Below are 26,318 nucleotides of genomic sequence, written 5' to 3'. Positions count from 1 at the left end.
ACAGTTACGGAAATACTCAGAGATAACAGTGCTTTACGTGACCAGCGCAGTCACACATCTCCGCCGGCTTTTCCTCGTGGAAGACTTGTTGGATTCCCTGAAGGTGAGGGCTGAGATGCCTGGGAATGTGTTGAGAGGGTAGAATGGGTGTGTGTAGGGTGCAGCAGGATCAGTGACAGCTGCTGGTTAAGAGATCGGTGTACATTAAACTAACAAAACCACAGCAATAGACTGCGTTTATTATGTATTTATTTTTAAATTATTTTTTTAAATTTAGAGTACCCAATTCTTTTCTACCAATTAAGGGGCAATTTAGCATGGCCAATCCACCTACCCTGCACATCTTTGGGTTATGGGGGCGGAAACCACGCAGACACGGGGAGAATGTGCCAACTCCACACGGACAGTGACCCAGAGCCGGGATCGAACCTGGGACCTCGGCGCCATGATACAGCAGTGCTAACCACTGTGCCACCGTGCTGCCCTTGCAATAGATTGAGTTTAATAAACACTCTTACTGATAACAACGTGCCGAGGCTCTAACCAAGATGTCAATTCAGTGTCAGGATATTGAGACATTTTTAATATCAGCACACGTCTGGTGGGGGCGGGTCTGTCACTGTATAACACTGGGGTACAGTACTGGTGGGGACGGGTCTGTCACTGTATAACACTGGGGTACAGTACTGGTGGGGACTGGTCTGTCACTGTATAACACTGGGGTACAGTACTGGTGGGGACGGGTCTGTCACTGTATAACACTGGGGTACAGTACTGGTGGGGATGGGTCTGTCACTGTATAACGCTGCAGTACAGTACTGGTGGGGACGGGTCTGTCACTGTATAACACTGGGGTACAGTACTGGTGGGGAAGTGTCTGTCACTGTGTAACACTGGGGTACAGTACTGGTGGGGACGGTCTGTCACTGTATAACACTGGGATACAGTACTGGTGGGGACGGGTCTGTCACTGTATAACACTGGGGTACAGTACTGGTAGGGACGGGTCTGTCACTGTATAACACTGGGGTACAGTACCGGTGGGGATGGGTCGGTCACTGTATAACACTGGGGTACAGTACTGGTGGGGAAGGGTCTGTCACTGTATATCACTGGGGTACAGTACTGGTGGGGACAGGTCTGTCACTGTATAAGACTGGGGTACAGTACTGGTGGGGATGGGTCTGTCACTGTATAACACTGGGGTACAGTACTGGTGGGGAAGGGTCTGTCACTGTATAACACGGGTACAGTGCTGGTGGGGATGGGTCTGTCACTGTATAACAATGGGGTACAGTCCTGGTGGGGACGGGTCTGTCACTGTATAACAATGGGGTACAGTACTGGTGGAGACGGGTCTGTCACTGTATAACAATGGGGTACAGTACTGGTGGGGGAGGGTCTGTCACTGTATAACACTGGGGTACAGTACTGGTGGGGGAGGGTCTGTCACTGTATAACACTGGGGTACAGTACCGGTGGGGATGGGTCGGTCACTGTATAACACTGGGGTACAGTACTGGTGGGGATGGGTCTGTCACTGTATAACACTGGGGTACAGTACTGGTGGGAAAGGGACTGTCACTGTATAACACTGGGGTACAGTACTGGTGGGGACAGGTCTGTCACTGTATAACACTGGGGTACAGTTCTGGTGGGGATGGGTCTGTCACTGTAGAACACTGGGGTACAGTACTGGTGAGGACCGGTCTGTCACTGTATAACACTGGGGTAGAGTACTGGTGGGGACGGGTCTGTCACTGTATAACACTGGGGTACAGTACTGGTGGGGACGGGTCTGTCACTGTATAACACTGGGGTACAGTACTGGTGGGGACGGGTCTGTCACTGTATAACCCTGGGGTACAGTACTGGTGGGGAAGGGTCTGTCACTGTATAACACTGGGGTGCAGTACTGGTGGGGACGGGTCTGTCACTGTATAACGCTGGGGTACAGTACTAGTGGGGGCGAGTCTGTCACTGTATAACGCTGGGGTACAGTACTGGTGAGGACGGGTCTGTCACTGTATAACAACGCGGTACAGTACTGGTGGGGACAGGTCTGTCACTGTATAACACGGGTACAGTACTGGTGGGGAAGGGTCTGTCACTGTATAACACTGGGGTACAGTACTGGTGGGGACGGGTCTGTCACTGTATAACACTGGGATACAGTACTGGTGGGGACGGGTCTGTCACTGTATAACACTGGGGTACAGTACTGGTGGGGACGGGGCTGTCACTGTATAACACTGGGATACAGTACTGGTGGGGAAGTGTCTGTCACTGTATAACACTGGGGTACAGTACTGGTGGGGACGGGTCTGTCACTGTATAACACTGGGGTACAGTACTGGTGGGGACGGGCCTGTCACTATAACAATGCAGTACAGTACTGGTGGGGACGGGTCTGTCACTGTATAACACTTGGGCACAGTACTGGTGGCGAAGTGTCTGTCACTGTATAACACTGGGGTACAGTACTGGTGGGGACGGGTCTGTCACTGTATAACACTGAGGTACAGTACTGGTGGGGACGGGTCTGTCACTGTATAACACTGGGGTACAGTACTGGTGGGGGAGGGTCTGTCACTGTATAACACTGGGTACAGTAATGGTGTGGACGGGTCTGTCACTGTATAACACTGGGGTATAGTACTGGTGGGGAAGGGTCTGTCACTGTATAACACGGGTACAGTGCTGGTGGGGATGGGTCTGTCACTGTATAACATAGGGGTACAGTCCTGGTGGGGACGGGTCTGTCACTGTATAACAATGGGGTACAGTACTGGTGGAGACGGGTCTGTCACTGTATAACAATGGGGTACAGTACTGGTGGGGGAGGGTCTGTCACTGTATAACACTGGGGTACAGTACTGGTGGGGGAGGGTCTGTCACTGTATAACACTGGGGTACAGTACTGGTGGGGACGGGTCTGTCACTGTATAACACTGGGGTACAGTACTGGTGGGGGAGGGTCTGTCACTGTATAACACTGGGGTACAGTACTGGTGGAGACGGGTCTGTAACTGTATAACAATGGGGTACAGTACTGGTGGAGACAGGTCTGTAACTGTATAACACTGGGGTACAGTACTGGTGGGGACGGGTCTGTAACTGTATAACACTGGGGTACAGTACTGGTGGGGACGGGTCTGTCACTATAACAATGCGGTACAGTACTGGTGGGGACGGGTCTGTCACTGTATAACACTGGGGCACAGTACTGGTGGGGACGGGTCTGTCACTGTATAACACTGGGGTACAGTACTGGTGGGGATGGGTCTGTCACTGTATAACACTGGGTACAGTACTGGTGGGGACGGGTTTGTCACTGTATAACACTGGGTATAGTAATGGTGTGGACGGGTCTGTCACTGTATAACACTGGGGTACAGTACTGGTGGGGGAGGGTCTGTCACTGTATAACACTGGGGTACAGTACTGGTGGGGACGGGTCTGTCACTATAACAATGCGGTGCAGTACTGGTGGGGACGGGTCTGTCACTGTATAACACTGGGGCACAGTACTGGTGGGGACGGGTCTGTCACTGTATAACACTGGGGTACAGTACTGGTGGGGACGGGTCTGTCACTGTATAACACTGGGGTACAGTACTGGTGGGGACGGGTCTGTCACTGTATAACACTGGGGTACAGTACTGGTGGGGACGGGTCTGTCACTGTATAACACTGGGGTACAGTACTGGTGGGGACGGGTCTGTCACTGTATAACACTGGGGTACAGTACTGGTGGGGACGGGTCTGTCACTGTATAACACTGAGTACAGTACTAGTGGGGAAGGGCCTGTCACTGTATAACACTGGGGTACAGTACTGGTGGAGACGGGTCTGTCACTGTATAACACTGGTGTACAGTACTGGTGGGGACGGGTCTGTCACTGTATAACACTGGGGTACAGTACTGGTGGGGACGTGTCTGTCGCTGTCTAACACTGGGGTACAGTACTGGTGGGGACAGGTCTGTCACTGTATAACACTGGTGTACAGTACTGGTGGGGACGGGTCTGTCACTGAACACTGGGGTACAGTACTGGTGGGGGAGGGTCTGTCACTGTATAACACTGGTGTACAGTACTGGTGGGGACGGGTCTGTCACTGTATAACACTGGGGTACAGTAATGGTGGGGGAGGGTTTGTCACTGTATAACACTGGGTATAGTAATGGTGTGGACGGATCTGTCACTGTATAACACTGGGGTACAGTACTGGTGGGGGAGGGTCTGTCACTGTATAACACTGGGGTACAGTACTGGTGGGGACGGGTCTGTCACTGTATAGCACTGGGGTACAGTACTGGTGGGGATGGGTCTGTCACTGTAAAACACCGGGGTACAGTACTGGTGGGGGAGGGTCTGTCACTGTATAGCACTGGGGTACAGTACTGGACTTCTGGTTGCGGCTATGCGGAGCCAAGTCGCTTGTTAGGCAGCTCCCGCCAGAAACGGATGTATGGGCTCTTTTTAGGGCTCCCAACGGCATTTGTTCGGCGATTCCCAGAGTGGGAAGGTGACAGCAATATTCCCCCGGCACTGTATGGATTGGACTTGGAGTGGAGCGGTGAAGAAAGTAGATTTGGAGTGGCGAGAAGGGCGAGGGAGGTAAACTAAGATGGCGGTGGGTGGAGACCAGGCAGCGTGGGCGCAATGGTCGCAGGAGCAGCAGGAATTTCTCCAGCGCTGCTTCACGGAGCTGAAGGAAGAGTTGTTGGAGCCGATGAAGGCCTCGATTGACAAGCTGCTCGACACCCAAGGGGCGGTGATCCGGGAGGTGTGGCAAAAGGCGTCGGAGAACGAGGACGAGATCTTGGGCCTGGCGGTGAAGGTAGAGGCGCACGAAATGGCAGGCAAAGTTCGAGGACATGGAGAATCGGTCGAGGAGGAAGAACTTGCGGATCCTGGGTCTCCCGGAGGGGGTGGAGGGGTCGGATGTCGGAGCATATGTGGTCACGATGCTGAACACGCTGATGGGCGTGGGGGCCTTCCCGGGGCCCCTGGAGCTGGAGGGGGCCCATTGAGTCCTGGCGGGGAGACCCAAGCCCAATGGGCCGCTGCGGGCGGTGCTGGTGCGGTTCCACCGCTTTGTGGACAGGGAGTGTGTTCTAAGGTGGGCAAAGAAAGAGCGGAGCAGCAGGTGGGAGAATGCAGAGGTCCGGATATACCTGGACTGGAGCGTGGAGGTGGCCAAGAAGGGGGTGAAATTTGGAATGTTGCAGCTGGCGCGACTGTGGGTCACCTTCAAGGACCGCCAGCCACCACTACTTCGTGACGCCGGAGGAGGCGTGGACCTTTATCCAGGCTGTAAAGTTAGACTCGGATTGAGGATCGGTGGCGAGGGGATGTCGAGAGGGGATTGATGTGATTGTTGTGTTTTGAGGGGGGGCATGTTCTGTTCTGTTTGGTCCTGCTTTTTCTCTTTGTTTTTGGTTTGTAGTGGGGGTCTGGTGAGAGTGTGGGCGTCGGTGGTTGGAAGACGGGGCCCGAGGTGGGGGAGCTGGGATTAGGCCGTGAAAGGGAGCTGTGCCAGAGGGGGCGGGGCCGGCTTGGCGGAAAGCGCGGGCTTTTTCCCGCGCTAGGGGAGGCGGGGTCGGGGGGGGGGGGGAAGGGTGGTGCCGGAGAGGAGCGCCCGCTGATGGACAGGAGGGGGGGGGAGGGGAGATTCTCACACTGGGTAGTCGATGGAGTGGCGGGAGCGGCCGGGGTCAGCTGACTTACGGGAGTGCTATGGGGGGAGCAACGCAGCTAGGGGGGGACCTAGCTGGGGGGGGGGTGGCGGGGAACGGGGGGGGGGGGGGGGGGGGGGGGGGGGGAGGAACTGGGATGCTGCTGCAATGGCCAATGGCTGGAATGGCCAATGGCTGGAGTCTGTAGAGAGAGTCGGGGCGGGGGGTCTGCCGGCGGGGGGAACGGAGAGTGCAGGAGGCGCGGGCACGTGGCTGGCCCAGAAAGGCTGGTGGCTAATCGGCGGGGGGGAGGGGGGCAGGTAGCCCCCTGAGCCGGCTGATAACTTGGAATGTGAGAGGCCTGAACGGGCCGGGCAAGAGGGCCCGTGTGTTCGCGCACCTGAAGGGACTGAAGGCAGATGTGGTCATGCTCCAGGAGACGCACCTGAGGGTGGCAGACCAGGTTAGGCTGAGAAAGGGGTGGGTAGGGCAGGTCTTCCATTCGGGGTTGGACGCAAAGAACCGAGGGGTGGCGATTTTGGTGGGGAAGCGGGTGTCGTTTGAGGCTCTGAGCATTGTGGCAGACAATGGAGGCAGGTACGTGATGGTGAGTGGTAAGCTGCAGGGGGTGCGGGTGGTCTTGGTAAATGTGTATGGCCCGAACTGGGACGATGCCAATTTATGCGGCGCATGTTGGGCTGGATCCCGAACCTGGAGGCAGGGAGCTTGATAATTGAGGGGGAGGAGACCTCAATATGGTATTGGATCCAGCATTGGACCGCTCTAGGTCCAGGACGGGTAGGAGGCCGACGGCGGCCAAGGTGCTGAGGGGGTTTATGGGCCAGATGGGAGGAGTGGACCCGTGGAGGTTTGTTAGGCTGGGGGCCAGGGAAATCTCATTCCTTTCCAACGTCCATAGAGCCTACCCCCGGATTGACTTTTTCGTGATGAGCAGGGCGCTGATTCCGAGGGTGGAGGACACGGAGTATTCGGCCATAGCCATCTCTGACCATGCCCCGCACTGGGTGGACCTCGAGCTTGGGGAGGAGAGGGACCAGCGCCCGCTGTGGCGCCTGGAGGTGGGGTTGTTGGCGGATGAAGAGGCGAGCGGGCGGATCCGGGGGTGCATAGAAAGATACCTAGATGTCAACGATAATGGGGAGGTGCAGGTAGGGGTGGTCTGGGAGGCGCTGAAGGCGGTGATCAGGGGAGAGCTAATCTGGGCAGCACGGTGGCGCAGTGGGTTAGCCCTGCAGCCTCATGGCGCTGAGGTCCCAGGTTCGATCCCGGCTCTGGGTCACTGTCCGTGATGAGCTTGCACATTCTCCCCGTGTCTGCGTGGGTTTCGCCCCCACAACCCAAAAATGTGCAGAGTAGGTGGATTGGCCACGCTAAATTGCCCCTTAATTGGTAGAAATTAATTGGGTACACTAAATTTATTTTAAAAAAGGGGAGAGCTAATCTCCATTAGGGCCCACAAGGAGGGGAAGGAGAGGAGAGAGAGGGAGTGGCTGGTGGGGGAGATGGTAAGGGGAGATAGGAGGTATACAGAGGTCCCCGAGGAGGGACTACTCAAGGAGCGACGAAGCCTCCAGGCCGAGTTCGACCTGTTGACTACCAAGAAGGCGGCGGTACAGTGGAGGAAGGCGCAAGGTGCGGTGTATGAACACGGGGAGAAGGCTAGCTGGATGCTGACACACCAGCTTCGGAAGCGGGAGGCAGATCGGGGGAGTTAGAGATAAAGGGGGGAACACGGTGCGGAGTGCAGTGGGAATAAACGGGGTATTTAGAGACTTTTATTTTTTTTTTTTGTTTCTTTTTATAAATTTAGAATATCCAATTCATTTTTTCCAATTAAGGGGCAATTTAGCGTGGCCAATCCACCTACTCTGCACATCTTTGGGTTGTGGGGGTGAAACCCACGCAGACACGGGGAGAATGTGCAAACTCCTCACAGACAGTGACCCAGGGCCGGGATTCGAACCCGGGTCCTCAGCGCCGTAGGCAGCAATGCTAACCACTGTGCCACCGTGCCGCCCTTTAGAGACTTTTATGAGGGGCTGTATAGGTCGGAGCCCCCGACGGAGGAGGGATGCGGCGGTTTCTGGACCGGCTGAGGTTGCCGAGGGTAGAGGAGGGGCAGGTGGTGGGGCTTGGGGCACCGGTAGGGCAGGAGGAACTGACTGGGGAGTATGCAGGCGGGGAAGGCACCGGGGCCAGATGGGTTCCCGGTGGAATTTTACAGGAAGTATATGGACCTGCTGGGCCCACTACTAGTGAGGACTTTCAATGAAGCGAGGGAGGTGGGGTTCCTACCCCCGATGATGTCTAGGGCGCTGATCTCACTGATCTTGAAGTGGGGTGATCATGGCTCGGCACAACATTGAGGGCCGAAGGGCCTGTTCTGTGCTGTACTGTTCTATGTTCTATGGGACAAGGACCCCTTACAGTGTGGGTTGTATTGGCCAATCTCGCTCCTCAATGTGGATGCAAAACTGTGAGCGAAGGTGTTGGCGACTAGAATTGAGGACTGTGTCCTGGGGGCCATCCACGAGGACCAGACGGGTTTCGTGAAAGGAAGGCAGCTAAACACCAACATGCTGAGGCTCCTAAATGTAATCATGATGCCGGCAGTGGAGGGGGAGGCGGAGATAGTGGCGGCTATGGATGCGGAGGAGGCCTTTGATAGGGTGGAGTGGGGTTACCTCTGGGAGGTATTGAGAAGGTTCGGATTCTGGAAGGGGTTCGTCAGTTGGGTTAGGCTACTATACGAAGCCCCGGTGGCGAGTGTGGCCACGAATCGGAGGAGGTCGGAATACTTTCGGCTGTACTGGGGGACGAGGCAAGAGTGCCCCCTATCCCCCCTGCTATTTGCATTGGCAATTGACCTTTGGCGATGGCTTTGAGGGAGTCCAGGAACTGGAGGGGAGTGGTGCGGGGGGGGGGGGGGGGGGGGAGGAACACTGGGTATCGCTGTATGCCGACGATGTGTTATTGTATGTGCCGGACCCGGTGGGGGGGATGCCGGAGGTGATGCGGATCCTTAGGAAGTTTGGGGACTTCTCCGGTTATAAGCTCAACATGGGGAAGAGCGAGCTGTTCGTAGTACACCCAGGGGGCCAGGGAAGGGGGATAGATGAGCTTCCTCTGAAAAGGACGGAATGGAGTTTTAGGTACCTGGGGATCCAGGTGGCCAGGAGCTGGGGGGCCCTACACAAGCTCAACTTGACGAGGCTGGTGGAGCAAATGGAGGAGTTTAAAAGGTGGGATATGCTGCCGCTCTCCCTGGCGGGTAGGGTGCAGTCGGTGAAGATGACGGTGCTCCCGAGGTTCCTTTTTATATTCCAGTGCCTCCCCATTCTGATCCCTAAGGCCTTTTTTAAGCGGGTCAGCAGGAGCATTATGGGCTTTGTATGGGCGAAGAAGACCCCGAGGGTGAGAAGGGTGTTTCTGGAGCGGAGCAGGGACAGAGGAGGGAAGGCGTTGCCTAATCTATGCGGGTACTACTGGGCTGCTAACGTAGCGATGATACGCAAGTGGGTAATGGAGGGGGAGAGGGCGGCGTGGAAGAGGCTGGAGATGGCATCCTGTGTGGGCACGTGCCTGAGAGCGCTGGTGACGACACCGCTGCCGCTCCCGCCGACAAGATACACCACGAGTCCAGTGGTGGCGGTGTCCCTCAAAATTTGGGGGCAATGGAGACGCCACAGGGGGGAGGTAGAGGCTTCGGTGTGGGCCCCGATCCGAGAGAACCATTGGTTTGTCCCGGGGAGAATGGATGGGAGGGTTCCTGAGCTGGCACAGGGCAGGTCTTAGAAGGATGGGGGACCTGTTTATAGACGGGACGTTCGCGAGCCTTGGGGCGTTGGAGGAAACATTTGGGCTCGCCCCTGGAAATGCCTTCAGGTACATGCAGGTAAGGGGATTCGTAAGAGGGCAGGTGAGGGCATTCCCGCTGTTGCCAGCACGCAGGATCCAGGATAGGGTACTCTCGGGGGCGTGGGTTGGAGAGGGCAAGGTCTTGGCGATCTACCAGGAGATGCTGGAGGAGGAGGAGGCCTCGGTGGAGGAGCTAAAAGGTAAATGGGAGAAGGAGCTTGGGGAGGTGATAGACGAGGGTACATGGGCGGACACCCTGGGTAGGGTAAAGTCTTCCTCCTCTTGCGCCAGGCTTCGCCTGATACAATTTAAGGTTCTGCACAGAGCGCACATGACTGGGGCAAGGCTGAGTCGGTTTTTTGGGGTAGAGGACAGGTGTGTGAGGTGTCCGTGGAGCCCGGCAAACCACGCTCACATGTTCTGGCCGTGCCCAGCACTGGATGAGTTCTGGAAGGGCGTAGGGAGGACGGTGTCGAGGTGGTGAACACCCGCGTTAAGCCGAGCTGGCGGCTCGCAATATTTGGGGTATCGGACGAGCCGGGAGTGCAGGAGGCGAAAGAGGCCGGTATTCTGGCCTTTGCGTCTCTGGTAGCCTGGCGGAGGATTCTGTTGCAGTGGAAGGATTCGAGGCCCCCAAGTGTGGAAGCCTGGATCAGCGACATGGCAGGGTTTATTAAATTAGAGAAGGTAAAATTTGCCTTAAGATGATCCGTGCAAGGGTTCTTCAGGCGGTGGCAATCGTTCCTAGACTTTCTAGCGGAGCGTTAGGAGATGGTCAGCAGCAGCAGCAACCCGGGGTGGGGGGGTATTTTGTGTTTACTATTGTATTTATTATTGTTTATCGTTTAATGCGGGGCATGTAGTCTAGGGGAATGTGTGACATAGTTATAATCTGTTTATTTATGTGTTTTTTTGTTGTTTCTCTTATTTTTGTAAGGGGGGTTTGTTTGTTCTTGAAAATATGTGAACATGGGCTACAGTACTGGCGGGGATGGGTCTGTCACTCGATAACACTGGGGTACAGTACTGATGGGGACGGGGTCTGTCACTGTATAACACTGGGCTACAGTACTGGTGGGGATGGGTCTGTCACTTTATAACACTGGGATACAGTACTGGTGCGGACGGGTCTGTCACTGTATAACACTGGGGTACAGTACTGGTGGGGACGGGCCTGTCACTGTATAACACTGGGGTACAATACTGGCGGGGACGGCTCTGTCACTCTATAACACTGGGGTACAGTACTGGTGGGGAGGGGCCTTTCACTGTATAACACTGGGGTACAGTACTGGCGGGGACGGCTCTGTCACTCTATAACACTGGGGTACAGTACTGGTGGGGAGGGGTCTTTCACTGTATAACACTGGGGTGCAGTACTGGCGGGGACGGCTCTGTCACTCTATAACACTGGGGTACAGTACTGGTGGGGAGGGGTCTGTCACTGTATAACACTGGGGTACAGTACTGGTGGGGACGGGTCTGTCACTGTATAACACTGGGTACAGTACTGGTGAGGACGGGTCTGTCACTGTATAACACTGGGGTACAGTGCTGATGTGGATGGGTCTGTCACTGTATAACACTGGGGTACAGTAATGGTGTGGACGGGTCTGTCACTGTATAACACTGGGATACAGTACTGGTGGGGACGGGTCTGTCACTGTATAACACTGGGGTACAGTACTAGTGGGGAGGGGTCTGTCACTGTATAACACTGGGGTACAGTACTGGTGAGGACGGGTCTGTCACTGTATAACACTGGGATACAGTACTGGTGGGGACAGCTCTGTCACTATATAAGACTGGGGTACAGTACTGGGGGGGACGGGTCTGTCACTGTATAACACTGGGTACAGTACTGGTGTGGAAGGGTCTGTCACTGTATAACACTGGGGTACAGTGCTGTTGGGGAAGGGTCTGTCACTGTATAACACTGGGGTACAGTACTGGTGGGGACGGGTCTGTCACTGTATAACACTGGGGTACAGTACTGGTGGGGACGGGTCTGTCACTGTATAACACTGGAGTACAGTGCTGGTGGAGACGGGTCTGTCACTGTATAACACTGGGGTACAGTACTGGTGGGGACGGGTCTGTCACTGTATAACACTGGGGTACAGTGCTGGTGGAGACGGGTCTGTCACTGTATAACACTGGGGTACAGTACTGTTGGGGAAGGGTCTGTCACTGTATAACACTGGGGTACAGTACTGGTGGGGACGGGTCTGTCACTGTATAACACTGGGGTACAGTGCTGGTGGAGACGGGTCTGTCACTGTATAACACTGGGGTACAGTACTGGTGGGGACGGGTCTGTCACTGTATAACACTGGGGTACAGTACTGGTGTGGACGTGTCTGTCACTGTATAACACTGGGGTACAGTACTGGTGGGGACGGGTCTGTCACTGTATAACACTGGGGTACAGTGCTGGTGGAGACGGGTCTGTCACTGTATAACACTGGGGTACAGTACTGTTGGGGAAGGGTCTGTCACTGTATAACACTGGGGTACAGTACTGGTGGGGACGGGTCTGTCACTGTATAACACTGGGGTACAGTACTGGTGGGGACGGGTCTGTCACTGTATAACACTGGGGTACAGTGCTGGTGGAGACGGGTCTGTCACTGTATAACACTGGGGTACAGTACTGGTGGGGACGGGTCTGTCACTGTATAACACTGGGGTACAGTACTGGTGTGGACGTGTCTGTCACTCTAAGTGTCCATGAACAGTATTGAGTACATTGCAGCACTCTGTAGGAAGCACAGATCAGAAACTAGTTTGCCGATTGCCACTTTTCACTGATTGTAATCACTTCATCCAGCACCTTTGTTATTTCAGGTTGTTTTCTTTGCCTGGCCCCTCCCCCTCCCATGAGCACTCGCGATCCACACGGCAAAAACAACTGTTGTCACGTTCCCGGCCTAATGGCTGAAAAGAGGAGATTGGGCTAAATTTCGACAAGTTGGCGCTACTGTTCCAGGAAGTGGACAGACAGGTTCATGAGGCTGACAGTCACACACTGCTCCGGCTTCTGAGCGTATCTGGGGTGAAAGCAGAAGTGGGGGAGGATGTGGTGACAAGCTGTCAGTCCTTTCCACCCCTCCTGCTCAAGAGGAATGCAGATCTCTCAGCACACGTCACAGCTTGTCTGCTGCTCAAACCCATATCCATTTCTCTGCTCCTTCGATTCAAAACTGTGCCGCTTGTGTTCCAGCTGGTGCACGTGCAAACATATGATTTCGGTTGAGGGTCAGGCCGTTTAGCCCCTCGAGCCTGCTCCGCCATTCTGTGAGATCGTGGCTGACCTGAATGTGATCTCAAACCCACATTCCTGCCGACCCCAATTGTGTCTCTCTCTTTGTTTGTGAACCTTTGCTGTCAATGCAAGTAGACCCAAGTCTCCTGCAGCAGCTTCTCAAACAACAACTGCAAGTGGGGTGAAAGATGAAAATCTGAAATAAAAACAGGAAATGCCGGATTAATCAGCACGTCTGATTAATCGGGGCAGCAGGGTAGCATGGTGGTTAGCATAAATGCTTCACAGCTCCAGGGTCCCAGGTTCGATTCCCGGCTGGGTCACTGTCTGTGTGGAGTCTGCACGTCCTCCCCCTGTGTGCGTGGGTTTCCTCCGGGTGCTCCGGTTTCCTCCCACAGTCCAAAGATGTGCGGGTTAGGTGGATTGGCCATGCTAAATTGCCCGTAGTAAATGATCCTTTTACAGTACTGAACCAAAACGTTAACTCTGTCTCTCTCTCTCCACCGATTCTGCCAGAACTGCTGAGTTTATCCAGAATTTGCTGTTTTAATTTCAGATCTCCAGCATCCGCCGTATTTTAGCTTTGAGATTAGTTATAATCTGGTTTCTGGCCTGTCGACGGGGCCCAGCAGAATAGGGCAGTCAATCCTGCTAGAATCGGCCTCAAGCTCCTGCCGATTATCGGAAGCGATGCCGGAGGTTTCAATCGGATATGCAAAATAGGTTTTGAATGAATGAGTGGACGGCTTGGCAGACAGCCAGAACCTTGGTCTTGTGAGGGGTGCGGGGATCGTTTGCTGGATATTCATCGAAAGCCAGTGCGACCTTCGGGAAAGATGTTTGGCCAATAACGGTTAGCCAGACAGTACACTTAAATCAATCCAAAACGATCTACTTTCCTAAAGTCCGAGAAAACGCCTTTCCCAAAACAACACCCTATAGGTTTCAACACTATGAGCCAAATCCAGAAAATAATTACCACACAGGGCTTGTAAGCTTTCTTTTGGGGATCTTTCTTCTCGTTTAGAGTAGAATATATGGGGTCTGATTGAGGCAGACTTCTTCTGCTTTCTTTTCTGATTCTGAGCGAGAGCCCTGCTTTACGACTAGGTATGGCCGTGATCTCGGCCCCGAAACTGCAAATTACTTTGCTGGACAAAGTATCTGTTTCACCCTGCTCCTAGACTATCAGCATCTCACAAGTCCTCTGTGCAGCTAACTCCCCATCAGTTTCTTTCTTTATCCAATTCTTTACTTTTAGTTTCATTCCAACTACTTAACAGTGGGATTGTAAAGATTAGGCGCTGAAGCTGTGTCTGCCTCTCTGTCTCTCTTTTCCAGTTCGGTGTGTTGCTGTGGTTGATGACGTACGTCGGGGCTATATTCAATGGACTCACACTCACTATTCTGGGTAAGGTGCATGCTGCGCGCATCGCAGTGACTAAGTCCGTGAAAGCAGACTTCAGCGGACATTCTGACTCCACGATCTCTCCCTTGAGACCTTGGGTGCACGTCTCCATTGGAGGTTCTCCCAATCGTCTGCCGTACCCTCGTCAGGGGACTGGGAAGAAATAACAGCCGTGACAAAATTAGGCACAGGTGAACGAGCAGGGGAATCCCTGAGGGGCATTTGTCCTGTTGTTCAGAGCATCAAAGTCGGAGCAGCCACAAAAATGTAACTGGCTCAGCGATAGATGCAGCGGCCGATGTGAAACTGAGCAGCAAGATCAGGAAGGACCTCAGCTTCTGCTAAACGAATTGATCTCATGCATCACGAGAAAACAGTCACCAGACCAGTTAGCAACTGTGCACTGGGACAGTTCAACCACATTTGGTGACCAGCGCTGATGCCCACGAGCTCACATTAGACGAAGAGAACCTGACACAATTGTAGGGAAACGGTTCCGGTTTAATGTTATAGAATGTTATTATTATGCATCTTCTTATTTAAATCCATTGCTGATGTCATCAGTAAGTGCTGTGATGTCATCAGTCTTTGCTGTTGTTACGTGTGCATATTCATATTTACCTGCAGTTATTTTTAATTCTATTCCGTTGCTGTTCTTTAGCTAGCTGCTCCCATTTTATGTCCATGCTGTATTTTAAACTTCGCTATTTTAATATATTAAAGCAGATTTTAACGTTCAGATTAACTTGTTTCGACGACCTTTTTGTGGTCAAGTTACCACATTTAAGTTCACACTTTTAATAATCCATATTCAAATTTGGTTACAAATCTGGAATGTAAATTGAATGTAACTGCAAAAACCCACCTGGTTCATTAATGTCCCCTTTAGGGAAGGAAATCTGCCGTCCTTACCCGGTCTGGCCTACATGTGACTCCAGACCCCACAGCAATGTGGTTGAATCTTAAATAGCCCCTGAAATGACCGAGCCAGGCACTCAGTTCAAGGGGCAATTAGGGATGGGCAACAAAAGGCCCAGTGACGCCCACATGCTATGAAAAAATGAATTTCGACACAGACCCTAACAGTTTCTTTCTTATGTTCTCAGTGGCGGTTGCCGTCTTCATCGTTCCCCTGGTGTACCGCAAACACAAGGTTAGTGCTGGAGCTGCTGTCCCTCCGCAGCCTTCTACCCCTCCCCAGCCTCCTGTCCCTCCCCAGCCTCCTGTCCCTCCCCAGCCTCCTGTCCCTCCCCAGCCTCCTGATCCTCCCCAGCCTCCTGTCCCTCCCCAGCCTCCTGTCCCTCCCCAGCCTCCTGTCCCTCCCCAGCCTCCTGTCCCTCCCCAGCCTCCTGATCCTCCCCAGCCTCCTGCCCCTCCCCAGCCTCCTGTCCCTCCCCAGCCTCCTGTCCCTCCCCAGCCTCCTGTCCCTCCCCAGCCTCCTGTCCCTCCCCAGCCTCCTGCCCCTCCCCAGCCTCCTACCCCTCCCCAGCCTCCTGTCCCTCCCCAGCCTCCTGCCCCTCCCCAGCCTCCTACCCCTCCCCAGCCTCCTGTCCCTCCCCAGCCTCCTGACCCTCCCCAGCCTCCTGACCCTCCCCAGCCTCCTGCCCCTCCCCAGCCTCCTACCCCTCCCCAGCCTCCTGTCCCTCCCCAGCCTCCTGTCCCTCCCCAGCCTCCTACCCCTCCCCAGCCTCCTGCCTCTCCCCAGCCTCCTGACCCTCCCCAGCCTCCTGTCCCTCCCCAGCCTCCTGCCCCTCCCCAGCCTCCTGCCCCTCCCCAGCCTCCTGCCCCTCCCCAGCCTCCTGTCCTTCCCCAGCCTCCTGACCCTCCCCAGCCTCCTGACCCTCCCCAGCCTCCTGATCCTCCCCAGCCTCCTGTCCCTCCCCAGCCTCCAGGTCCTCCCCAGCCTCCTGCCCCTCCCCAGCCTCCTGACCCTCCCCAGCCTCCTGCCCCTCCCCAGCCTCCTGTCCCTCCCCAGCCTCCTGACCCTCCCCAGCCTCCTGTCCCTCCCCAGCCTCCTGACCCTCCCCAGCCTCCTGTCCCTCCCCAGCCTCCTGCCCCTCCCCAGCCTCCTGATCCTCCCCAGCCTCCTGTCCCTCCCCAGCCTCCTGTCCCTCCCCAGCCTCCTGTCCCTCCCCAGCCTCCTGACCCTCTCCAGCCTCCTGACCCTCCCCAGCCTCCTGACCCTCCCCAGCCTCCTGATCCTCCCCAGCCTCCTGATCCTCCCCAGCCTCCTGTCCCTCCCCAGCCTCCTGTCCCTCCCCAGCCTCCTGACCCTCTCCAGCCTCCTGTCCCTCCCCAGCCTCCTGACCCTCCCCAGCCTCCTGCTCCTCCCCAGCCTCCTGACCCTCCCCAGACTGTCTGTGTAAAGATGTGAAGTTTTGCAGGTTGCCTGAGGCAGAAGATGGGTTTCAGCGTCAAGAGGGCATTAACTGCTAATTGCTTTTCACTGTGTGTGTGTGTGTGTTAGTGTGTGTCGGGTCAGTGTGTGTGTGACAGTGTGTGTGTGTCAGCGTGTACGTGTGGGTGTGTCAGTGTGTGTCATTGCGTGTGTATGAATTTGTGTGTCAGTTTGTGTGTATCAGTGTGTGTTTGTCTCACTGTGTGTGTCTCAGTATGTGTTTCAGTGTGTGTGTCATTGTGTGTGTGTGTTTGTCAGTGTGCGTGTGTTTCATTCTGTGTGTCAGTGTGTGTGTGTCATTGTGTGTCTCAGTGTGTGTGTGTCAGTGTGTGCGTGTCAGTGTGTGCGTGTCAGTGTGTGTGTGTCTCAGTGTGTGTGTGTGTCAGTGTGTGTGTGTGTCAGTGTGTGTGTGTCTCAGTGTGTGTGTCAGTGTGTGTGTCTCAGTGTGTGTGTGTGTCAGTGTGTGTGTCTCAGTGTGTGCGTGTCAGTGTGTGTGTGTCAGTGTGTGTGTGTCAGTGTGTGTGTCTCAGTGTGTGTGTGTGTCAGTGTGTGTGTGTGTCAGTGTGTGTGTGTGTCAGTGTGTGTGTGTCTCAGTGTGTGTGTCAGTGTGTGTGTCTCAGTGTGTATGTGTGTCAGTGTGTGTGTGTGTCAGTGTGTGTGTGTGTCAGTGTGTGTGTGTCTCAGTGTGTGTGTCAGTGTGTGTGTCTCAGTGTGTGTGCGTGTCAGTGTGTGTGTCTCAGTGTGTGTGTCAGTGTGTGTGTGTCAGTGTGTGTGTCAGTGTGTGTGTCTCAGTGTGTGTGTCTCAGTGTGTGTGTCAGTGTGTGTGTGTCTCAGTGTGTGTGTCAGTGTGTGTGTGTCTCAGTGTGTGTGTCAGTGTGTGTGTGTCAGTGTGTGTGTGTCTCAGTGTGTGTGTGTCTCAGTGTGTGTGTGTCAGTGTGTGTGTGTCTCAGTGTGTGTGTCTCAGTGTGTGTGTGTCTCAGTGTGTGTGTGTGTCAGTGTGTGTGTGTGTCAGTGTGTGTGTGTCTCAGTGTGTGTGTGTCAGTGTGTGTGTGTGTCAGTGTGTGTGTCTCAGTGTGTGTGTGTCAGTTGTGTGTGTGTTTCAGTGTGTGTGTGTGTCAGTGTGTGTGTCTCAGTGTGGGTGTTTCAGTGTGTGTGTCTCAGTGTGTGTGTCTCAGTGTGTGTGTGTCAGTGTGTGTGTGTCAGTGTGTGTGTCTCAGGTGTGTGTGTCAGTGTGTGTGTCTCAGTGTGTGTGTGTCAGTGTGTGTGTGTGTCAGTGTGTGGTGTCAGTGTGTGTGGTGTCAGTGTGGTGTGTCTCAGTGTGTGTGTTCAGTGTGTGTGTCTCAGTGTGTGTGTGGCTCAGTGTGTTGTCTCAGTGTGTGTGTCAGTGTGTTGTCTCAGGTGTGTGTCTCAGTGTGTGTGTCCCTCAGTGTGTGTGTGTCAGTGTGTGTGTGTCTCAGTGTGTGTGTGTCTCAGTGTGTGTGTGTCTCAGTGTGTGTGTGTCTCAGTGTGTGTGTGTCTCAGTGTGTGTGTGTCTCAGTGTGTGTGCGTGTCAGTGTGTGTGTGTCAGTGTGTGTGTCTCAGTGTGTGTGCGTGTCAGTGTGTGTGTGTCTCAGTGTGTGTGTGTCTCAGTGTGTGTGCGTGTCAGTGTGTGTGTGTCAGTGTGTGTGTCTCAGTGTGTGTGTGTCTCAGTGTGTGTGCGTGTCAGTGTGTGTGTGTCAGTGTGTGTGTCTCAGTGTGTGTGTGTCAGTGTGTGTGTCTCAGTGTGTGTGTGTCTCAGTGTGTGTGTGTCTCAGTGTGTGTGTCTCAGTGTGTGTGTCAGTGTGTGTGTCTCAGTGTGTGTGTGTGTCAGTGTGTGCGTCTCAGTGTGTGTGTGTCTCAGTGTGTGTGTGTCTCAGTGTGTGTGTGTCAGTGTGTGTGTCTCAGTGTGTGTGTGTCTCAGTGTGTGTGTGTCTCAGTGTGTGTGTGTCTCAGTGTGTGTGTTCAGTGTGTGTGTGTCTCGGTGTGTGTGTCTCAGTGTGTGTGTGTCATTGTGTGTGTGTCAGTGTGTGTGTCTCAGTGTGTGTGTGTCAGTGTGTGTGTCTCAGTGTGTGTGTGTCAGTGTGTGTGTCTCAGTGTGTGTGTGTCATGTGTGTGTGTCAGTGTGTGTGTCTCAGTGTGTGTGTGTCAGTGTGTGTGTCTCAGTGTGTGTGTGTCAGTGTGTGTGTGTGTCAGTGTGTGTGTGTCAGTGTGTGTGTCTCAGTGTGTGTGTGTCAGTGTGTGTGTGTCAGTGTGTGTGTGTCTCAGTGTGTGCGTGTCAGTGTGTGTGTGTCAGTGTGTGTGTGTGTCAGTGTGTGTGTCTCAGTGTGTGTGTGTGTCAGTGTGTGTGTGTCAGTGTGTGTGTGTCTCAGTGTGTGTGTCTCAGTGTGTGTGTCTCAGTGTGTGTGTGTCAGTGTGTGTGTGTCAGTGTGTGTGTGTCAGTGTGTGTGTGTCATTGTGTGTGTGTCAGTGTGTGTGTCTCAGTGTGTGTGTGTCAGTGTGTGTGTGTCATTGTGTGTGTGTCAGTGGTGTGTGTCAGTGTGTGTGTGTCAGTGTGTGTGTGTCAGTGTGTGTGTGTCAGTGTGTGTGTGTCAGTGGTGTGTGTGTCAGTGGGTGTGTGTCAGTGTGTGTGTGTCAGTGTGTGTGTGTCAGTGTGGTGTGTGTCAGTGTGTGTGTGTGTCAGTGTGTGGTGTCAGTGTGTGTGTGTCAGTGTGTGTGTGTCAGTGTGTGTGTCAGTGTGTGGTGTCGTGTGTGTGTGCATTGTGTGTGTCAGTGTGTGTGGGTCAGTGTGTGTGTCAGTGTGTGTTTGTCAGTGTGTGGTGTCAGTGTGTGTGTGTCAGTGTGTGTGTCAGTGTGTGTATGTGTGGTGTCAGTGTGTGTGTCAGTGTGTGTGTCAGTGTGTGTGTGTCAGTGTGTGTGGTCAGTGTGTGTGTCAGTGTGTGTGTGTCAGTGTGTGTGTCAGTGTGTGTGGGTCAGTGTGTGTGTCAGTGTGTGTGTCTGTGTGTGTGTGTCAGTGTGTGTGTCAGGTGTGTGTGTCAGTGTGTGTGTCAGTGTGTGTGTGTCAGTGTGTGTGTGTCTCATTGTATGTGTGTGTCATTATGTGTGTCTCAGTGTGTGTGTCATTGTGTGTGTGTGTCAGTGTGTGTGTGTGTCATTGTGTGTGTCACAGTTTGTGTGTGTCAGTGTGTGTGTGTGTCATTGTGTGTGTGTGTCAGTGTGTGTGTGTGCCATTGTGTGTGTGTGTGTCAGTGTGTGTCATTGTGCGTGTGTGTCATTGTGCGTGTGTGTCATTGTGTGTGTGTCAGTGTGTGTGTCTCAGTGTGTGTGTGTCATTGTGTGTGTGTGTCATTGTGTGTGTGTGTCATTGTGTGTGTGTGTCATTGTGTGTGTGTGTCAGTGTGTGTGTGTGTCATTGTGTGTGTGTGTCAGTGTGTGTGTGTCATTGTGTGTGTGTGTCATTGTGTGTGTGTCATTGTGTGTGTGTGTCAGTGTGTGTGTGGCATTGTGTGTGTGTGTCATTGTGTGTGTGGCATTGTGTGTGTGTGTCAGTGTGTGTGTGTCTGTGTGTGTGTGTGTCATTGTGTGTGTCTCAGTGTGTGTGTCTCAGTGTGTGTGTGTGTCAGTGTGTGTGTGTCATTGTGTGTGTGTCAGTGTGTGTGTGTCAGTGTGTGTGTCTCAGTGTGTGTGTGTCATTGTGTGTGTCTCAGTGTGTGTGTGTGTCATTGTGTGTGTCTCAGTGTGTGTGTGTCATTGTGTGTGTGTCATTGTGTGTGTCTCAGTGTGTGTGTGTCATTGTGTGTGTGTGTCAGTGTGTGTGTAAGTGTGTGTGTGTCAGTGTGTGTGTGTCAGTGTGTGTGTGTCATTCTGTGTGTGTCATTGTGTGTGTGTGTCATTGTGTGTGTGTGTCAGTGTGTGTGTGTCGTTGTGTGTGTGTCATTGTGTGTGTGTGTCTCAGTGTGTGTGTGTGTCAGTGTGTGTGTGTCATTGTGTGTGTGTGTCATTGTGTGTGTCTCAGTGTGTGTGTGTCATTGTGTGTGTGTGTCATTGTGTGTGTGTGTCAGTGTGTGTGTGTCATTGTGTGTGTGTCATTGTGTGTGTGTGTCATTGTGTGTGTGTCATTGTGTGTGTGTCAGTGTGTGTGTGTCATTGTGTGTGTGTGTGTGTCAGTGTGTGTGTGTGTGTCAGTGTGTGTGTGTCATTGTGTGTGTCTCAGTGGTGTGTGTCATTGTGTGTGTGTGTCAGTGCGTGTGTCAGTGTGTGTGTGTCAGTGTGTGTGTGTCATTGTGTATGTCATTGTGTGTGTGTGTGTCAGTGTGTGTGTGTCATTGTGTGTGTGTCATTGTGTGTGTGTGTCATTGTGTGTGTGTCAGTGTGTGTGTGTCAGTGTGTGTGTCATTGTGTGTGTGTCATTGTGTGTCAGTGTGCGTGTGTCATTGTGTGTGTGTCATTGTGTGTGTGTGTCATTGTGTGTGTGTCAGTGTGTGTGTCATTGTGTGTGTGTCATTGTGTGTGTGTCAGTGTGTGTGTGTCAGTGTGTGTGTGTCAGTGTGTGTGTGTCATTGTGTGTGTCAGTGTGTGTGTGTGTGTCAGTGTGTGTGTCAGTGTGTGTGTGTCAGTGTGTGTGTGTCATTGTGTGTGTGTCATTGTATGTTTGTGCTATTGGGCGGGACTTTCCGCCCCCCCACCGGGTCGGAGAATCGCCGGGGGGGGGGGGGGGGGGGGGGGGGGGGGGCGGCGGCGTGAATCTCGAAATCTCCGGCGCCAGAGATTTGGCGGGGGCGGGAACCGCGCCGGTTGGCCCCCCCCCCCCCCCCCCCCCGGCGATTCTCCGATCCGCGCTGGGCCGAAGTCCCGCCCGTTCTATGCCGGTCCCGCCAGAGTAAATTGGAGTTGGTCCCTTACCAGCGGGACCTGGCGGTGCGGGCGGGCTCCGGGGGGTGCACGGGGCGATCTGGCCCTGCGGGGTGCCCCCACGGTGGCCTGGCCCGTGATGGGGGCCCACAGATCCGCGAGCAGGCCTGTGCCGTGAGGGCACTTTTTTCCTACACGCCAGCCGTGTCAGCCTCCGCGATGGCCGGTGGGAAGGTGAACCCCCCCTGCGCATGCGTGGGGATGACGTCGGCTGCCGCGCATGCGCAGACCCACACCGGCCGGCGGAGTCCTTCGGCCGTGGCTGGCGCGGCGCCAAAGGCCTTCCACACCGGCTGGCAGGCACAAACCATTGCGGTGCAGGCCTAGCCCCTGAATGAGCGGATGATTCCGCACCTTTGGGGAGGCCCGATGCCGGAGTGGTTCCCGCCACTCCACTGCGCCGTTTCTGCCCGCCTCGCCGATTCTCGGAGAATCCCGCCCATTGTGTGTGTGTCAGTGTGTGTGTGTGTCAGTGTATGTGTGTGTCAGTGTATGTGTGTCAGTGTGTGTGTCAATGTGTCTGCGTGGGTTTCCTCCGGGTGCTCCGGTTTCCTCCCACAGTCCAAAGATGTGTGGGTTAGGTGGATTGGCCATGATCAATTGCCCTTAGTGTCCTAAACATAGACGGGGGTTACTGGTATAGGGTGGATACGTTGGCTTGAGTAGGGTGATCATTGCTCGGCACAACATTGAGGGCTGAAGGGCCTGTTCTGTGCTGTACTGTTCTATGTAATGTGTGTGTGTGTGCTTGTGTGTCTGTGTATGTGTGTGTGTGTTGCACTGTTTCACGCTGCAGGCTGCATTGTCTGGATAAAGAGCTCTGACTGTGAATATGGGGAATTTGTGATCTACCTGATTAACTTCATTGAAATCTCCCATTACTCTGCAGGTTCACATCAACCAGTACCTGGGGCTGGTGAGAGGTCACATCAAGGACTTCAGTGCTAAGTATGTTTCTCTTATTGGCTTGGCTCATATCAAAGAGGGCGAGACCTCGGATAAGCACTTGCCTTGTTTCCTCAGTCCAAGTGTGATTCCTGTGGGAATATCGCTCCAGGGCGGCACGGTGATTAGCACTTCCCCCTCACAGCACCAAGATCCCGGATTCAATTCCAGCCTGGGGTGCCTGTCTGTGTGGAGTTTGCACGTTCTCCCCCTGTCTGCGTGGGTTTCCTCCCACACTCCAATGATGTGCAGGTTAGGGGGGGTTTGGGTTACAGGGATAGGGTGGGGGATGAGGGCCCAGGTAGGAAGCTGTTTTGGAGCTCATTCTGCACTATTGGAATTGTATGATTGTAATATCTGCAAATGGGGTAATAGTGTAAAATCAGAGCTAAACTATAACCTTTTACCCTGGAAATGCACAGATTAAGTGTATGTGAGTGTGAATATATATCGGGTGGTCTAGTTATCTGTCAGAGGGCTGTGAGTGTATGTAAGTGTATAGACAGGAGTGTGTGAAAGAGTGTTTGTGCAGATGTTCCCACAAGGAATTGGCCTGATCCCTTCCACCCCCCCTACTAACCCCTGTCAAATACCCCCTCCACAGCCCCCCCCCCCCCCCCCCCCCACCACTGAACACCCCTCTACTGACCCATACCCCAGTGACCTCGCCCCACAGACCCAACCGCACCGGTTGACCCCTCCCCCAATGACATGCTCCCCACCGCCCTCTCTCCTCAACGGACCTGTTATCTACTGACCACTCCTATTGACCCTTCCCCAATGGCCTCCGTCCCACTGACCCGTCCCTCAGTGACCTCGACCCCACTCACCATTCCCCACTCCCTCCTGCCCACTGACCCCTCCCCATGACCCCGACCCCACTCACCATTCCCCACTCCCCCTGCCCACTGACCCCTCCCCATGACCCCGACCCCACTCACCATTCCCCACTCCCACTGACCCCTGCCCCAGTGACCCCGACCCCACTCACCATTCCCCACTCCCACTGACCCCTCCCCCAGTGACCTCGACCCCACTCACCATTCCCCACTCCCACTGACCCCTCCCCCAGTGACCCCGAGCCCCCCCCACCATTCCCCAATCCCCCTGCCCACTGACCCCTCCCCAGTGACCCCGACCCCTCTCACCATTCCCCACTCCCACTGACCCCTCCCCATGACCCCGACCCCACTCCCCCTGCCCACTGACCCCTCCCCATGATCTGGACCCCACTCACCATTCCCCACTCCCACTGACCCCTCCCCCAGTGACCTCGACCCCACTCCCACTGCCCATTGACCCCTCCCCATGACCCCGACCCCTCTCACCTTTCCCCACTCCCCCTGCCCACTGACCCCTCCCCATGACCCCGACCCCACTCACCATTCCCCACTCCCCCTGCCCACTGACCCCTCCCCATGACCTGGACCCCACTCACCATTCCCCACTCCCACTGACCCCTCCCCCAGTGACCCCGACCCCACTCACCATTCCCCACTCACCTCTGCCCACTGACCCCTCCCCCAGTGACCTCAACCCCCCCCCACCATTCCCCAATCCCCCTGCCCACTGACCCCTCCTCCAGTGACCCCGACCCCTCTCACCATTCCCCACTCGCCCCTGCCCACTAACCTCCCCCCCCAGTGACCCCGACCTCTCTCATTCATTCCCCACACATCCCTGTCCACTGACCCCTCCCCAGTGACCTTTACCCTACTCACCATTCCCCACTCCCCCTGCCCACTAACCCCTCCCCCAGCGACCTCAATCCCAGCCGCCCCGCTCACTGACCCCCCCCCCCAGTGACCTCGACCCCACTCGTCCCTTTCCACTGACCTTTCCCCCAGTGACTTTTACGCCACTTGTCATTCCCTACTCGCCACTGACCTCTCCGCGAGTGAGCTCGACCCCACAGACCCCCTCCCTCAATGACATGCTCCCTGCCGCCCCCTCTCCCTTACTGACCCTTTGTCCACTGACCTCTCCCTGTTAGCCCCTCCCCCAGTGAGGTTTCCCTCACTGATTCCCTACTGACTGACCGCTTCCCAAATGCCTACTCCCCCCCCACACAGAGCCCCTTCACCGCTGACCCCGCCTCCGCTGACCTTTACCCCCACTGACTGCTCTGCCACTGACCCAGACGTGTGCTCAGCCTATTCAGCCACCCCCCCCCCCCCCCCCCCCCCCCCCGCGCTCTCTGGAAATGAACCCCTCGCCACAGGAACAACCTCCGTCTCTCTTCAATCCCTGCGTCTCTTCTCGTTGCAGAATCCAGGCGAAGCTCCCAGGATCAAAACCTAAAGCCGAATAACCGGAGAAGATCCAGCTCTGGGCCTGGAGCACAGAACAAACTCCTGGATCCAACCATGCAATTCGCATTTATAAATGAAAGTCTTATATCACCCAATCAGAGCACAGGGACTAGACGCGCAGCCCTTTGAAAGGCAACTTGTGCCCATGTTAATTTTGCACCATGTGCCAAGGGCTATCCCCTTCCAGTGACGTTATCCTTGAATCCGGGACATCCCCCTATACCCACAGTAACTGAGCTGGCCTCTCCATAACATCTATACCTCATGTCACCCTGGGGAGATTGACTAGTGCCGCTTGACAGGAACTAAAGTCAGTATTTAGACTGAGGGCTGAGCAAAGGTATCAGGGTGGGAATTGTAAGGGTGGGTGAGTGGCAGGAGTGGTTGAATGGGGGAGGGGGTTAGAGTGTAGAGTGGGAGCTATAGGATGGAGGTCAGCTATGTCAATATACCAGTAAGTTCACACTTCGGCAACTGCATTGTTCAGCTACGCGTCTTATTGCAGACAGGTAATAGTTGTTGGCTCAACCTCTGAAAGAGTATAAATGAACACAGCTGTAAGGGTTGCTGGGGTGGTAATTATATGGAGTTTGTAACTATGCGCAGTTGGATGTAGAATAAACTTGTTGAAGGTAAAGACAAGCTGCTGCGTTATTCCTCCGTCACATACTAACAGTTAATATTAGCAAGCTACAGGGTGGGAGTTGTCCGTCCGAACGTCAGAAATAGGAACAGGGGTAGAGTGTGGGCCCCTCGCGCCTGCTCCACCTTTCAGTACGATCATGGCTGATCCTTTACTCAGCTTTCCCACCGGCTCCTGGGTCCCTGCGATTTCCCCGAGAGACCTTTAGACATCCACAACCCTCTAGGGCAGAGAATTGGGTGGGGGGAGGGTGGTTTAGACAGAGGGGGTTTAGAGTACAGGATGGAGCTGTAGGGTGAGGGGGTTAGGGTACAGGGTGGGAATTGTAGGGTGGGCAGAGGGAGTGTTAGGCACAGGGGACTGGGATATGGAGCGGGTTTTGGGTACAGGATGGGAGTTACAGGGTGGGGGGCTCAGGGTACAAGATGGGAGGTATAGGGTAGTGGGTTTTGGCAGCATGGTGGAACAGTGGTTAGCGCTGCTGCCTCACAGCGCCAGTGGCCCGGGTCCAATTCAGGCCTCGGGTGACTGTGTGGAGTTTGCACCTTCTCCCCGTTTCTGCGTGGGTTTCCTCATGGGTGCTCCGGTTTCCTCCCACATTCCAAAGGTGGATTGGCCATGATAAATTACCCCTTTTGTGTCCAAAGATGTGCAGGTTAGGTGGGGTTACTGGAAAAGAGCGGAGCAGTGGGCCTAGGTGGGGTGCTCTTTTGGAGGGTGGGTACAGACTCAATGGGCCGAAAGGCCTCCTGCAATGTAGGGATTCTATAGATTCTATGGGTACAGGGTGGGAGTTATAGAGTGGTGGGTTTTGAAAGAAGTGGTTTAAGTACGGAGGCATAACCCTCCCACACAAACA

General features: G+C 54.5%; 1 long non-coding RNA gene across 1 annotated transcript; it reads left to right on the top strand.

The window, feature by feature from the left end:
* On the top strand, window positions 1-25,449 carry LOC119957874. The gene is made up of 5 exons (XR_005458936.1): window positions 1-103; window positions 14,169-14,238; window positions 15,342-15,388; window positions 22,449-22,507; window positions 24,773-25,449. It is a non-coding gene; the product is annotated as an uncharacterized LOC119957874 (long non-coding RNA).
* Window positions 25,450-26,318: the final 869 nt, after the last annotated feature.

This window comes from Scyliorhinus canicula, chromosome 27, assembly GCF_902713615.1.
Source record: "Scyliorhinus canicula chromosome 27, sScyCan1.1, whole genome shotgun sequence".
Classification (NCBI taxonomy): domain Eukaryota; kingdom Metazoa; phylum Chordata; class Chondrichthyes; order Carcharhiniformes; family Scyliorhinidae; genus Scyliorhinus; species Scyliorhinus canicula.
This window is presented reverse-complemented; position numbering and strand designations above follow the sequence as displayed.